This window comes from Rhinolophus sinicus, chromosome 17 (genome assembly GCF_057876585.1).
Source record: "Rhinolophus sinicus isolate RSI-liver-muscle chromosome 17, RSI-T2T, whole genome shotgun sequence".
Taxonomy (NCBI): domain Eukaryota; kingdom Metazoa; phylum Chordata; class Mammalia; order Chiroptera; family Rhinolophidae; genus Rhinolophus; species Rhinolophus sinicus.
In genome coordinates, this window is record NC_142517.1 from 208,397,494 (window position 1) to 208,412,189 (window position 14,696).

The window sequence follows — 14,696 nt, forward strand, 5'->3', positions numbered from 1 at the left end:
GTTGAAATTTTCTTAAGAATTAAAAAAAAAATCCTGAGTAAATGTCTTACAATTATAACCAACTTCAGTTACTTGTTGCTATGGAGTTTTGCTTGGTTACAAATTCTTCATCTGCTGCTCCTGTTTAAAAAATATTTGGCTAAGTAAAGTTTAAATCTTACTGGCTTTAGTCAATGATTCATGAATCGGGCAGTATCCCATCTAGCAGATAAAAAGGAGCTCCAAGGAAATGTAGAAAATGAAAGACTGTTATAGGCAGGAGGGATGGGACAAGGAAGTCAGTAGCAAAGAGTGGATTGTTTCAGACAAGGCCTCCTTCCTTTGGGGGATGGAAGGGGTCTATCGAGCAGCTCACCTCACTAGTGCTGACCAGGCAGTACTAGATTGGCTGGTTTAAGATTCCACACCTGGGAAAGTCTGAAACTATAATGAAATTACAGGCAGTACGTCTTGATTTGATGATGTGGGGCTTAGCACAAGTGACTCCATTTTGGGACTATCGTCTCTTTTTTAACATTCTTAATTCAGCTCAAGTTTCAGCAGCTGAACAAATATTCTCACTCTAATGAGAGACAATACATAAAAGTTTTCCTAGCTTCAGTCTTTACTCTAGCCATGCCTACCCAAGGAGTGCCAAGAAAAGAAAACAAAACAGGAGAGAGATTTCACAAGGGCTCCAATACAGATCTTCAAGAAGAAAGATTTGGAATGCTTTCTTTTTTTTTTCAGGATGGAAAATTTTGTTGAAACAGCTTGAGAACGAGAGAAGCCATTTGTCAAAAGATTCATTTCAAAACTCAAGCTGTTAGTTGGGAGGCAGCTCCCCATCAGAAATTTTATGCTAACTTGTTTTTCCTGAAGAAAACAAGTTTAGCATTTGTTAGAATGATTTTGACGATCTTATTATATTTTGGTGGAGCAAAATAAAAATTCATGCTAGACCAGGACAGGCAAATCCCACAAAATCTTTTTTAAAAGATGATATTATATTAAATAAGAGTAAAATCAAACTGCCCCATTGCCTGGGCTATGTTCTGAGCACTTAAATCCAAACTGCCCATGAAAACCAAGCATTTGCCATTGTAAGTTCCTCAGATGGCTGTTCTCTTCCACCATTTAAGAATGGAAACTTGAGATGGATGTTGAAGTATTTAGAGGTGAAATGGCAAACTTTTTGAAGCCTAACTTGAAATGGTGGCTTTGTAATGTGTTGACTTGGCCATGCTCAGCTGTTTCCCAGAATTCCCTTTACCTGGATGTTTTTAGTTAGGGTGGGCCCAAGAGACATTCTTGGGAGATTTGGAGGGCAGAAGGGATGTGGCAGCCATTTTGTAGGCCTTGTACTTCACCACTGAGCATCTGGCTCACCTCTCACCTTGTTGGCATGGGTCAGCAGCTGGGCCTGCCACCAGTCCACCTTCCCTGGGATCGCCCCTCAGCTTCACCAACTCCTGGGCTGGGTGTGTGTGTGTTTAGCTCCATGAGGGAGGGCTCCAGCTTCTCTAGGGCACCTGTTTCATCAATTGTTCATGGCAGCAAGAATGACAGAGTCTACCAATTGTAGACTTCCTTTGCTCTCTGAAGACTCACCATCTGTCCACACTTGCAGGGTTCCAACCTTGATCGCCTCCATGTTACATCGATATTCCCTTCTGACTCCGGCCCTGTGGATTTCAAACTCCAGCATCAGACACAAAGATAACAGTCTTAGAGATCTACAGAAATGAATATAGACATGTAACTATATAGACATGCAGTGGCTCCAAAAGCTAACTGATACACACACATACCCACATAAATAAATATATATGTAACTTTGAAAGTAATTAAGTAAAATAAATGGTAGCAATTATTGAACCTAGATAGCAGGTATATGAATGTTTATTTTCCTATTCTTTCAACTTTTTTGTATGTTTGAACTTTTCCATATAAATGATGTGGAGAAAGAAAGAATGGGTCTTAGTAAAGAGCAAAGTTTATAGATTCTCAGTCCAAAGAGCTATGGAATAATGTTTCAGCCAATAATTTTTTAAAGTGACATTAAGTAATACATTCACCCAGTGAGTACTGAAATTCCGTTTAGGTGCCAGGTGTTGAGTATTCTGCGGTGATCAAAACCACCAGAGTTCATGCCCTCATGGAGTTTACATTCTATTGTTTTCTTAAACATCTACAATTCGCTGGACATCTTACATTTTGGCCCCATATGGTCACTCCTAATATCAGTGAATAGTGCCATTGGCAGTCACCAATAGTAGATTTCCTGTGCTCTCTGAAGACTAACCATTAGCTCACCTTCCTTGTTTATCAGTTGGACCCTATTATATATTTGGCTTGATCAATGAATAAGTTGCCTGGGACCATTTTGTCTTATGGTCTCTCGTTGTGCATAAACAATAAAACTGACGTGAGCAAAGGAAACTTTGGAGTTGCCAAGGTCTCTTTTCCTCAGGGGTCCTCTAAACGCATATCTGGGAAGTGCGTTGGTGGGAGATGGTGGGTTGACAGTGGGGGAGGTATAATGCTGGATCATGGGTACCTGGACACGGAGGTCAGAGGATGAGATAGAGAGCAATGCCAAAGGCCCGCACAGGCTTCATGTCATGGGATCCATGTCTGCTAAGAAGACCCAGTGTTCTTCTGGAAGCACGCCTTTTGATTAAAGATTTTAAATGTCTTTGATGACAATATTTGGGGATTGCTCCTTTTGCTCTTTGGCACACCCAAAATAGGAAAAGCAAACCTGTATTGTTTGGAAGGGAAGAAGTAAGTGAGAGGTTAAATCTGAATATGATTTTTTTAAAATGCACTCAGTTCTACAAGCTGAAATCCAGAGGAAGAAGTTGCCAGTTGTGTTACCGTTGTCTGTCAGTGTATCGTCTCCAGTTCAGCAGCATTGTCTCAAGTAGCTATTCTGTTTTGGGGAAGGGATGAGATTAAGACAATAATTCATTAATAGACAGTGCATAGGGAGAAAAAGAAAAAAATGAAGTCTTTTGTGTATGATTTTAACAGTGAAAATTTGGAGCAAAAGCTGCGTGCCTGTTTTGGGCCGTTTTCCCTAAGATCCATTTCCTTTCCCAACTCTTACTATGTCTGTGCCTCAGGAGGCCTGACCTCTGCAGGTGACACTTCCCAGACTCCCTTTCTATGGTAGACAGAATAATGCCCCCCAAAGACACCCATGCAGTAATCTCCAGAACCTGTAAACATATTTCTTTACATAGCAAAAGGGACTTTGCAGGTGTGATTAAGTTACAGATCTTGAGATGGAACCTTGTGCCGATGGAACCTTGGAACGATTACCCTGAATTATCTGAGTGGGTCTAATGTGATAGGTCAGTCAGAGAAAGAGTTGTGGCCACAGAAGCAGAGAATAGGAACAGAAATCAGACTGAAATTGGAAGATGCTACACTGTATCCATACTTGTATGCTAGACCAGCAGATATTGTCCTATAGTCACCCATATTCTGGATTATTTGCGGCTTTTTTTCCCTGTCCCTTTTCTTTCTGTTTCATTTTGAAGAGTGTCTATTGCTTTATAGTCATATTCATTTATTCTTTTTTCTGCAGTGCCTAATTTGATGTTCATCCCATCCAGTGTGTTTTTCATTTCAGATATTTTATTTTTCACTCTAGGGGTTGCATTTGGATCTTTTGATGTGTTGCATTTCTTGCCTTATCATCTTCATATTTTCCTCTACCTACTCGCACACATGTAAGCTACTTATGAGAGCCATTTCATGATTCTTTTCTGTGGTTTCATCATTTCTCTTATTTATGGCTCAGTTTCTGTTGCGTAATCTTCCTTACGCTTCTTTGTGTGGTAATTTTGTTGGACAAAGGGCACTGAGATTGTTTTGCTCTTGAGTGCTAGATTTTTGCACCCCATTGCTAGTTTTGAATTGTGTTCTATCTCTCAGTTAAATTACTTGGGATCAGTTAAATATTGCTGAGGCTTGCTTTTAAGATTTGTTAGGGCTAATCCAGTGCAACTTTTAGTCTAGAGCTAATGTCTAGACTAGTAGCCCCACTACTAACACAATACGCTTTGAAGATTTTACCCAATGCCTGAAGTGTCACAATGTCTTTCCACTTCGGATGGTGGGAACACGAGCTCTTTCCAAACCTATATGAGCTCAGGGAATCCTTCTACCTACTACTTTCTGGTGATTCTTTTCCTGGACTCAGATAGTTTGTTCTCAAATATTCACAGGCCAACACTCAACCAAAGATTTGAAGGCTCTTCTCTTGTAATCTCCAGAATTCTTACTCTCTTTTTGCAGCTCTTTCTTCTCCTATATTTTGCCCTGAAAATTCTAGCTACTTTGGCCTTCTGAGACTTCACTCTCTTTTTCCTCAATTCAGGGAGACCACAGGGCTGTGTTTGGGTTCTCCTTACTGTCCTGCAGCCTGGAAACTGCTTCTAGTCCATAAGCTGCATCAATCTGAGGTCAAACTGTTTGTTTCCCTATTCTCAGGGATCCTGCCTGTTTAGTTATTTACTTTCTACAAAACATTATTTCATATATTTTGACCTTCCTCTAGTTGTTTAAAGCAGGAGGACCTTTGTTAATCCATCTTGGCCAGAAATGTCCAGTTATTTGTTTCTGATACTAGAGAACATTTTCATAAAATGACCTGTTAGTTTTTAAATTTTTACCTCAAAGAAAGAAGGAAAGAGACACAATTATAACCACAGGAGCAATCTTGGAGTTCTAGTTGACATTTGTAACTTTAACTCAGAGTAAGTGAAGTATGAAATTCTCCTGGGGAAATTAAGTTAATAACCCATCACCTTTTCTCAGTTTTAGCCGCCAAGTTTGTACACGAGCCCTCAGTCACCCAGGCTCCATGAATTTGGTGATAATTTCTGCTCAGTAGGAATCTGTGTCAGGTCACTGAGCTTCTAGCCTCTGTTTCCCCTTGAGCTATGTAAGTATATTTTTAGGCAACTTGGAATTGAAAATGAGCCTTCTGCTGTCACTGTAGTGATGGCAAGGTCAACCTAAAATCTGGTAGTGCAGACAATCCAGTAACTTTATTTTGGAGACCATATAATAAACAGCCAAGATTACTTAGATAGTTAACAACAGAGAATTGATTTGAGAGTTCTAGGTATGTGGAATTTCTGGGATTGGGCTTTGCAATGAATCTGTACAATTCTCACACATATCTGATTTTTGTCATACTTCACATCATGGCTCCTTTCATTTAAATATAATTCTGAAATTTTTTCATGTTCTGCAACAGTTACCTTAAAAATTAAAATTAATATCCAAACATTGATCATATATACTGATTTCATACTGTTCTCTGAGTCCCCTAACCTCATTATCACAGTCATCACGTTTGCACTTCCCCCTTGCTCCCCAAATGTTTTTTTTTTCTTCTTTTTTTATTGGGGAAGGGGAACAGGACTTTATTGGGGAACAGTGTGTACTTCCAGGACTTTTTTCCAAGTCAAGTTGTTGTCCTTTCAGTCTCAGTTGTGGAGGGCGCAGCTCAGCTCCAGGTCCAGTTGCCGTATCTAGCTGCAGGGGGCACAGCCCACCATCCCTTGTGGGAGTTGAACCGGCAACCTTGCGGTTGAGAGGACAGGCTCCAACCAACTGAGCCATCCGGGAGCTCAGCGGCAGCTCAGCTCAAGGTGCCCCATTCAATCTTAGTTGCAGGGGGCGCTGCCCACCATCCCTTGCGGGACTTTAGGAATTGAACTGGCAACCTTGTGGTTGAGAGCCCATTGGCCCATGTGGGAATTGAACCAGCAGCCTTCAAAGTTAGGAGCATGGAGCTCTAACCGCCTGAGCCACCAGGCCGGCCCTACCCAAATGTTTTGTCCCTTATAATGGGGAAGCTTTTTTCCGGTCTTCAAAATCGTTCAGAAATTAATTTTGGCATAACTCCCTTACTCCTTCCAAGTTACTTTGAAATTTACCATTTCTCTCAAATCACAAATAAAGCATTTCTTTTCCTTTTGAAAAGAAGAAAAATATTTCTCATTTCTCTTTGACGCATGTTTTCTAACGTCTGTAACACAGAATTTTGTAAAGACATGACAATCTAAATGTATACCAATAGCTACAAATGACTTGCCACTTTGATCATTGAAGAATTATTTAATAAGCCATCTAACAACTGCTATGTTTATCCAGGAATTACTATTTTCTAGTAATTCAGTGGTATGGCTTCAGGCGCGTTCAGTAATATCCAGAACACACTCATGCATGTCCCAGAGAACGCGCTCATTTCTACCAAGTTTCCCAGTGATCTCAAACACATCTGTAAGCTTCAAAATGGTGAAATCTGTAATGCAGAGAACAAGGCCCGCCCAGTGGGAGGTGCAAGCTCAGCAGGCGAAAGGGACCCCTGGGACCCCCCAGGCTAGGGCTGCTGGTGTCCCTTGGGGAGTATGACTCAGAAGCCAAGTCTCCAGCATTGGACAAGCATCGTGGCTTCCTGAGCGATGCTTCTGAGCTCCTGGCTCCGCTTCTGAAAATGAACACGAACACTTGCCTCCCTCTCCCATAGCTCGTGTGAAGGTCAAGTGATACAGCTTGTGCAAAACCCTTTGCACACTATAAAGGGGTCACAGGGGAAGTGGCCATCAGCACTCCTGCAGCCAGCATCTAGCCCAGTGCTTCTCAGACCTGCCAGGCCCGAGCATCCCCTGGACAGATGCACAGGGTACCGGCTCGTTCCCTGGAAAGTCTCATTCAGTCAGGCTGGTTTGGTCTAGCAATTAGTGTTTCCACAAGTTCCCTCTGATAATTCTTCCCTTTGGGGGCTTGGGAAAACACTGGTCACCTCATCCCGTGGTTCCCAGCCTTGGCTGCCTGGGGGAGTGCCATCAGGGCAAGGCGCTACTTGTGATGTTTGGATGTTTGACCACTGACAGCTTTCGGGTCCCACCCCCTCACTTCCCCTTCTGCCACTCATCGGCAAACTGATAGGAATGCTGATGGTCCCTCCCAGAATAGCAGGGTGGGAAGTTCAAATCCTGGCCCATCTGGAGAAGCTTGTAACCGGGGTCACTCCTAACCGCAATCCAAGCCACCACCACCAATCCCCTTTGCTCAAGCCCCTGGAGTGGCTTGCGCCCACCTTAATCTCCCCCCAAAAGCCCTGCTATGTGAGTAATAAAACTTTTTACGTCCTGGTGGGCTCAGTCTTATTATCCTAACCAATTTGGGAAGGGGGTTGACCCCGCTCCTGTGGGACAATCATATAACCTCTGTGGAGCTGAAGAGTTGGGTTTGATTGTCTGTGAGGTGGCCTGGTCACGGCTTCCAGGCCTTTCGGGTGGTCACTGTGCAGTGGGGACCGAGGACCAGGTCTAATCTCTCCTCACTTCCCCTCCAGTTGACTGCAGTCAATTAGCCAGGTTTGCCTCCAGCCCCTGAGGGCAGAGGCTGTGTGCTCTGTCACGGTTCTGTTCCCAGATCTTAGAATAGTGCACGGGACATGGGCGGGGCTACATAATCAGGGACGAGAAATGAAAATAAGATGGAAGCTTGGAAACTGATTCCATACCAGCGACATATACACCAGGAATCAGGCCCAGACCGTCCCTAGCCTTTCAACTGATAGTCGTTTTTGGAAAGTTTGGGGTAAAGCGACACGTTTAAAATGTAAGGAACAGGACCCCAAATGAGGACTAGGGTTCTAGCATTCAGAATTGCCCAAAAATTCAACCAGGAGTCCCCTTGTTGGGGAACGTGAAGCAGAGGACAGATCTGGGATTCTTCGGAAAAGATTCCTAAAATGGCTGGCCCTTGGGATCAATCAACTTCCAGCCGTCTATCCCAAGGGTTAGCAGCCATTTGTGGTGCGAGAAATTCAGTTACTCTTCTCGAGCACTAGATGGCGACCAGGCATCAATAAGGCTGAACAAGGAGGCCTGGGACCAGGACCTGGGATTGGTTGGCCCCATCCAGATGGTGACTCTGAGAGGTGGGCATTGTCGTCCTGACGGTGGACAGGAGACCAGAGGGCCCAGCGGGGCCAAAGACTTGGCCCAGGGATAACATGGCTTTCCTCTGGCCACAGCTGAGGCTGCGGGGTGTGGTGGTGGGGGGCAGCGAGCAAGGCAGGGAGCAGGAATGGGCAGGGGTGCTGAGGTCAGCCAGGGACCGAGGAGCAGGTCTCGGCAGCACTGGCCCCCGGAAAAAGGCCTTTTGAAGCTCATTCCGCGCTGTGCTCCAAGCCTGTTACCCAGGCTGCCCTGCATCCTTCCAATGCCTTTTAGGGGCGCTTTGATAGACATAACACCTTTTAAGCTCTTACCACTGGCCAAGCACTGTTTCGAGTGCTTTCCGTAGATCAACATGTTTAGTCCTCACACTAGCACCACGGGCCCGGCGCTGTCGTCATTGACATTGTACAGATGAGGACACTGTAGAGATGAGGGGGCTTGTCCAGAGTCACGTTGCTAATAGTGACAGTGCTGGATTCAGACCCGGAGTCATTATATGGTTTTGTGCTGCTTTTTAAATGACCACTAGGGACAGATATTTTGAACTCAATTCATTAATGGAGCAGAGGGTCCTTCCCATGGCCCTGAAGCATCCGAATGGTCCTTCCAGGGAGAGTGAGCAGCAGGGCCTGCGGGTGAGGCCCTGACATAGTGGACTAGCGAGACATCCGCTGCTTCTTCCCCAGGCGCTGGCTTGCAGGAGTTGGTCAAAGCACTTTCTAGAAGATTCTTGTGTGAGCCTCCTCGGTAAGGAGAGTGCTGGACGTCATTTCTGAGAAACCTTAAGATCAGCAAGATCTATGTGGAGAGTGTGGAGGCAGAAAATAAAGTACCTTTAGGGAAGGACTCATTGTTTGCTGAGGCTGCACCTCAGCGTGTTTCAGGCCTGGAGGAAACTTCCTCCGACCTCCTAAGGATGAAGGAAAGTTTCTGACAGTTTGCCAAATTGCCACGCCCTTGTTCTTTGAGAAAGCAGAAGTACCTCATCCCCAAATGCCTGGAAGTTACATTTGCAATAATGACTCACTTCATTGAAGTGAGTTAGTGTTTTGTTTTCTTTTGTTTCTGTACTGAAGTCAAATTTTTGACACTAGTTGGGTCTTAGTGGGAATATTGAATGGGAACCAAAAAGAATCCCACAGCCCCAGACAATTAGATCCAGCCATTTATAGCCCTGTAACTCTGGGAACTTCCCTAGGTGACCTGCTGAATTTGAGTGTACACAGCCCATGGGTCCAACTCAATGGCAAACCCATCTGGAGGCACTTAGCCACTGGCTGGGGCATGCTGGACTCAGTCCAGTTCCTTAAACCAAAGGACCCTGGTTGGCATGGATGGAATTCTGTCCCCGTGGTCCTCTCCAGGGAGGAGACACAGGGCACAATTCAGCATGGGACGCCCTCCAAGGCCTGGCCTCCACGAGGAGACTTGGGCTTGAAAGTGGAATTTAAACTCATGTGCTTTTTGCTGTTGGGGTTAGGATTCAACAAATTTTCTTTTTCAAATTACGTTTTTAAGTGTCACATTTTAAACTCTGGCAAGATGAAACCAGTGATTCGAGAGGCTTGCGACTGTCCTCAGATGATACCTGAAGAGTCACTTAGGGAAGCCTCCTACATACAAGCCAGCCCTCAAACCACCCCCATTATTCGGTCAAGTTCTGTGATACCCTCACAGCACTGTGTTCCTTTCCTGTAATAACACCTCAGTTTGTTGTGATGTACTAACTTGTGTGATTATTTGCTCTGTCGTGTCCCCCCACCCCATTACACTAAGTTCCATCCTTGTTTTTGACAACCAGACTGGTCAGGAAATGCTATTGAACCTCAAAACATGAAACACTTGAATTACTAAAAAAACGGGGGTGGGCGAGATAAAAATAAACACACTCAATTAAAGAAAGGGAAAAATTCATCCACACAAGCACACAAGTCAGGCCCTGTCACATGGGGAGCTGATTAATTAATTATATTATGGCATCTACATCCAATGGCCTACTGTTCAGTCATTAAAATTCACGATGTAGAAGTGTCAGTTGACGAAGAAAGATGCTTGCAATACACCTTGTGAAATATGCAGTTTATAAAGCAGTCCATTAAAAATACACAAATGTGCATAAGAAAAACTGTGTGGAAGTAGAAACTCTAGAGTATTAGGAGTGATTACATCTGCAGGAGACCAGGTGTGGCAAACACTGCCAGCCGAGCACCCAACCTCGTTCCTTCTCCTCCTGAGTTCCAGCAAGGTCATGCTTCCCAGCCTCCTTTGCAGGTAAATAAGTCCATAATTGATCTCACCCATGAGATCTGGGGCAGGTTCATGTGTACCTTTTGCAGGCCTGGCCTGGCGAAGCTTCCATGTCTTAACTTCCATACTCTTGCCATCTGCTGGCTGGAGGGCAATGCCCAGGGTGACTTTGGCTTTGAAAGCCGCATGGTGAAGGTGGCAGGGCTGCCAGCAGCCTGGATTCTTGAATAACTGTGTGAGGCAGAGCTCTGTATGGTGCCAAAACACACACTAATCTAAACCCACATGGGATTGTCACTTGAGCTATGTTTACAAGGACATTTTAAAGGGAGGGGACCTAGGGGATAGATGCAAATAGAGGCAGGGATGCTGGGATTGCTGGGCAGGTTTCAGAGACTCGTCTTTTGGGGCCTCTCCCCTGTGCGGTACTGTGGCAGGGCTCTCTCCCTCATGGACAGGATCTTTTGGCCTCAGCTTTGTTGAGCCCCATCTGCCTTTCCCACCAGGGAGCAGGCTCTCTTCCCACAACCTCAGTTGGATTCCACAGCCTTCCACAACATTGAGTTACTGAGGCAGGCTCATTTTATTAAGACTTAGTCCTGCTCATTTTAAAATTTAGATCTCATATCTGATTCAAAGCGCTCTGGGCAGGCTGGACTTGTGGCTCTAACGGCTTGAATTGGAGGGTGTTGGGCTGGCCTCCTTCTTCCCGGCCAGGTGCTGGGGCATTAAGGAGGGACAATGGAAAATATATTCCCTTCTGTATCTCTGTGTGGAGACTGGCTGTCCCCTCCTGGTTTGGTGGAACCTCACATGGCAAGCCCTTTTTGTGCAAGCAAGGTGCTACACCCATGACTGCTGCTGATTTTCTGTCTACACAGAGCAGCCGGGAGCTCCCTTTCTGCCGTGTGCAGCCATGCTCTGGCTCTCAGGTGGAAACAGTGCCCAGGGCCCAGGGATGGGAGGTCTGGTTGAGACCTGATATCCTCTATTCCTCACCCCCCGCCCTGTGGTCCATCTCATGACCTCCTGCTTCTGGGTCCTCTCGCCAAGGGACAGTCCTCTTAGGTGCTGCTGGCAGTGCAGCTTCAGCCCAGCCATCTTCCACGATGCCCACTCTACCACTGAATAATCTGGGTTCTTTCTACCCCCAGCACTCTCTCCCTAAGTCAGTGGTACACTTACTTAGATGCTGTCTCACAAGAGCTGATCATTAAATTTTCAGGGATTTTGTGAGCAAATCTGTTGCCTTGGGAGCCTGAAATACACCAGGTTGGAATAATTCCACCACAGTATTTGGCAAAAGCTACACACCAGAACTTTTTTATTTTTCTCTCTGGAGAGCTGGATGTTCAAATATTACCAGCACACTGCGGACTTTCTCTGTGGGGTGAGTGGCTGGGCTACTTTCAAACAAGAGACAACCTCTACTGTTGAAGAAAGTATCTGAAACCAAAAGCTGGGTATATTGCTCTCTTAAGCGAGGGAGGCCATGCTTGTGGCACACAAGTCTCTGAAAAAGCAAACTGCTGATCTGGTGTAGGATTTGAGAAGCACGGACCCAGGGATCAGAGAACTTTCCGAGGCAGGATTAGTTTTCTTCAGCGGTGGAGCCGTGGTTATTTAACTGTTGCTGATTAGCTGACTCTCAAAGTGTGCTCCCTGGTGTGAGGAGGTTGTCAGTTGACAGGAATGGGCCTGAGACTAACTATGGTAGTTGCTTGTCACTATGACCTAGAACAATCAGTCTCTTTCTTGAATTTGGAGTATTGGAACTTCTTATGTTTACCGCTCTCTGACTCAGTGATGATATCTTGGCTCTTAAAGGAAGGGAAGTTTAATCGGGGGTCTCATGGAGAGATAAGAAGGAACGGATGGTTGGGGGCTCTTCAAACTCTGTGTTTTCTACACAAAGGCAGTCCACCTTGACTTTTCCAGTCCTGCTTTCAGTCACAGAAGCCTCTACCAGTTTGGCCTCTGTTTTCCACGGAGTGTAGTGCGAAGCGTCCGATCGCCTCTGGTGGTCACCCCAGGGAGCTGTAACCATTCCCAGGGGAGCACTATCTTTATGGCAAACACTGCGTTGTTCTTGAGTAACTTCTGACAGCAAGGAAAGGTCTCGCCGCTACCCCACCCCACCCTGTTTCAGCCACATAGTTAGTGGTCCGTTCTGTGGCCCCTTTTCCCCAGATCTAATTCACAGAAAGTCCTTTTGTGAATAGAGCTGAAGACTGTCATCTTTTCATTTCTCACCAGTGACTCTGGAGCAATGTGAACTATTTGATTGAGTCAGGGATACAGGACTCACTTGAGACTAAAAAAGCATGTCCTTGGAAGCTCTGGATATTATATTTGAAAGGACCAGAAGTAAACATGACTATGGCCCATTTATGTAGCTGCAACCATCTTCTAAAAAGATCACACGCAGTCAGTGATTACCTACAGGGCAGCAAAACAGCAGCACTGCGATTAATTATTTAAGCAATACCATCTCTGAGACTTGCTTCAATGATATTTATGGTACTTTGCCACGGCAACCACTCTTGTTTTGATTATCACTAAAAATCTACCCAACTGCAGTAGTGGACTTCCGGTTTAAAATCATGCTGGGCCTCTTGCAACCTCTTCTAAGGACTCTTGTGATTACAATGATCCCACCCTAATAATCCAGGTTAATCTCTCCATCTCAAAATCCTTAATGTAGTCGCATCTGCAAAGACCCTTTTTGTCATTTAAGGGAACATATTCACAGGTTTGGGGGATTAGGGTGTGGACATTATTTGGGGGGGGGGGGCGCATTATTCGGTCCACTACACACAGGTTCACACCTCATGGTCTGGGAAGCTTCAGGATATCCTGGGACTGGGGCTCTGTGGAGCTTAGCCCCATGGGGAGCATTGACAGCCCCCCAGGACCAATCCAGCCCCCCTACCTTTGACTCCTCCCTCCTCTTCTTGTACCCCTGACTCTGCTGCAGCCCACGTGGCAGCCGGGAGCTCACCAGCCTGTTCTGTGCCTCTGTGTCCTCATAGATACCCTCCCCAGGCCTCTTCCCCACTGGTGGACAAACACTCCACCCTCTGGCTTTGGGCCTCAGCTGCCCAGTGGGGAGCCGATGTCATGGCCAAAAGGAGAGCTCAAATAGCTTCTTGCTCTAATTAATAATCCCTGTGTACCATCAAAGTCGCACATAAAATTTGTATAATTGTTCCATGCTAAGTAAAACCCTACCTGTGACCTCTTGCAAGTCGTTTCCGCCTCTGCTATCTTATTTTGATTTCAAATGCATAAGTGAGTTTAATCAAGGGGCTTGTGAGATTGCCCACCGCTGGGACCCAGAGTGCTGGAGGCAACCTTGTCCAGATATGAGGAGTTATCTGAGGCCTACGTTGCTGATTATTACATCGGTGTTTATCAAAGCAGTTCTAAATTGTCTCGCCACCTCAAAGATTCTGGGAGGAGGCTGGGTTACAACATGGCAAAGCTCTTTATTCTAGCGGTCTAGCTTCAGGCTGTGATCAAACATGATCTTCTGTGCAAGGACGCCCATGGCGAACATAGGCATGGTAACCAGCCTCAGCCAGAACGTTCCAGCTGCTCTCAGGGGCCGTCAGGGCCGACTTCTCCATTGGTCACAGGGACAGCTTGTTCAATCCCACGGCACTTTGAGGGGCCCCCAAAAAGGTTTCAATTTCTTCTCAACTCAGAAGAAAAACATGAACCTTCTCACATCAGAAATAAATGAACATTTTCCGGGCCGATATTAGTTTGCTAAGGATGTTATAACAAAATACCAGAGTCCGGGAGGCTGAAACAAGAAACGTATTTTCTCCCAGTTCTAGAGGCTGGAAATACAAGATCAAGGCGCTGGCAGCCTTGGGTTTCTCTGAGGCCCCTCTCCTTGGCTTGTGCATGGCCATCTTCTTGCTGCCACGTCACATGGCCTTTCCTCTGTGTGTGTGCACTTCGGTCTCTCCCTGTGTATCCTAATTTCTTCTTGTAAGGACATCAGTCACATTGGATTAAGACACCCTCACATGGCCTCATTTGTAACTTCATTATCTCTTTAAAGACCCTGTCTCCAGATGCAGTCACAGTCTGAGGCATTGGGGCTTAAGACTTCATCAGATGAATTTGGGGGCATACAGTTCAGCCCACACACGGCCCACAAAATATCTATTAGTATGGGAGGGACCTCCAAAGGCCAGGAGGCCCACAAAAGTCATGTGTGGCTCTCTTGCCTGCAGATTAATTCAATTTTCTGCAAAGATGAGAGTGAAACAGGAAGATGTCCAAGCTGTCTGCAGAAATTCCAGAATTTCTCGTCCTCCTGAGGCTAACCTACAGCAAGGGTTCTAACTCATTGACTAGCAGCATCTCTATCTACTCCTGTGAGCTACTCTGTTGGCTGAAGCTCAGAAAAACCCAGAGCTACAGAAACATGTTGCAACAATTCGTATTTAACTTTCTTTT

General features: G+C 45.5%; 1 long non-coding RNA gene across 2 annotated transcripts in view; it reads left to right on the plus strand.

Annotated features, from left to right (window-relative positions):
• Positions 1–14,696, plus strand: part of LOC109451456 (uncharacterized) — a 31,967-nt gene that overhangs the window by 12,555 nt on the left and 4,716 nt on the right. The window contains exon 4 of one of the 2 annotated variants that reach the window (XR_016019562.1): positions 1,610–8,017. The exons of the other annotated variant lie outside the window; for it this stretch is intronic. This is a non-coding gene — a long non-coding RNA (uncharacterized LOC109451456). Of the gene's footprint in view, positions 1–1,609; positions 8,018–14,696 lie in introns of those variants that run through there. 2 annotated transcript variants of the gene reach the window in all.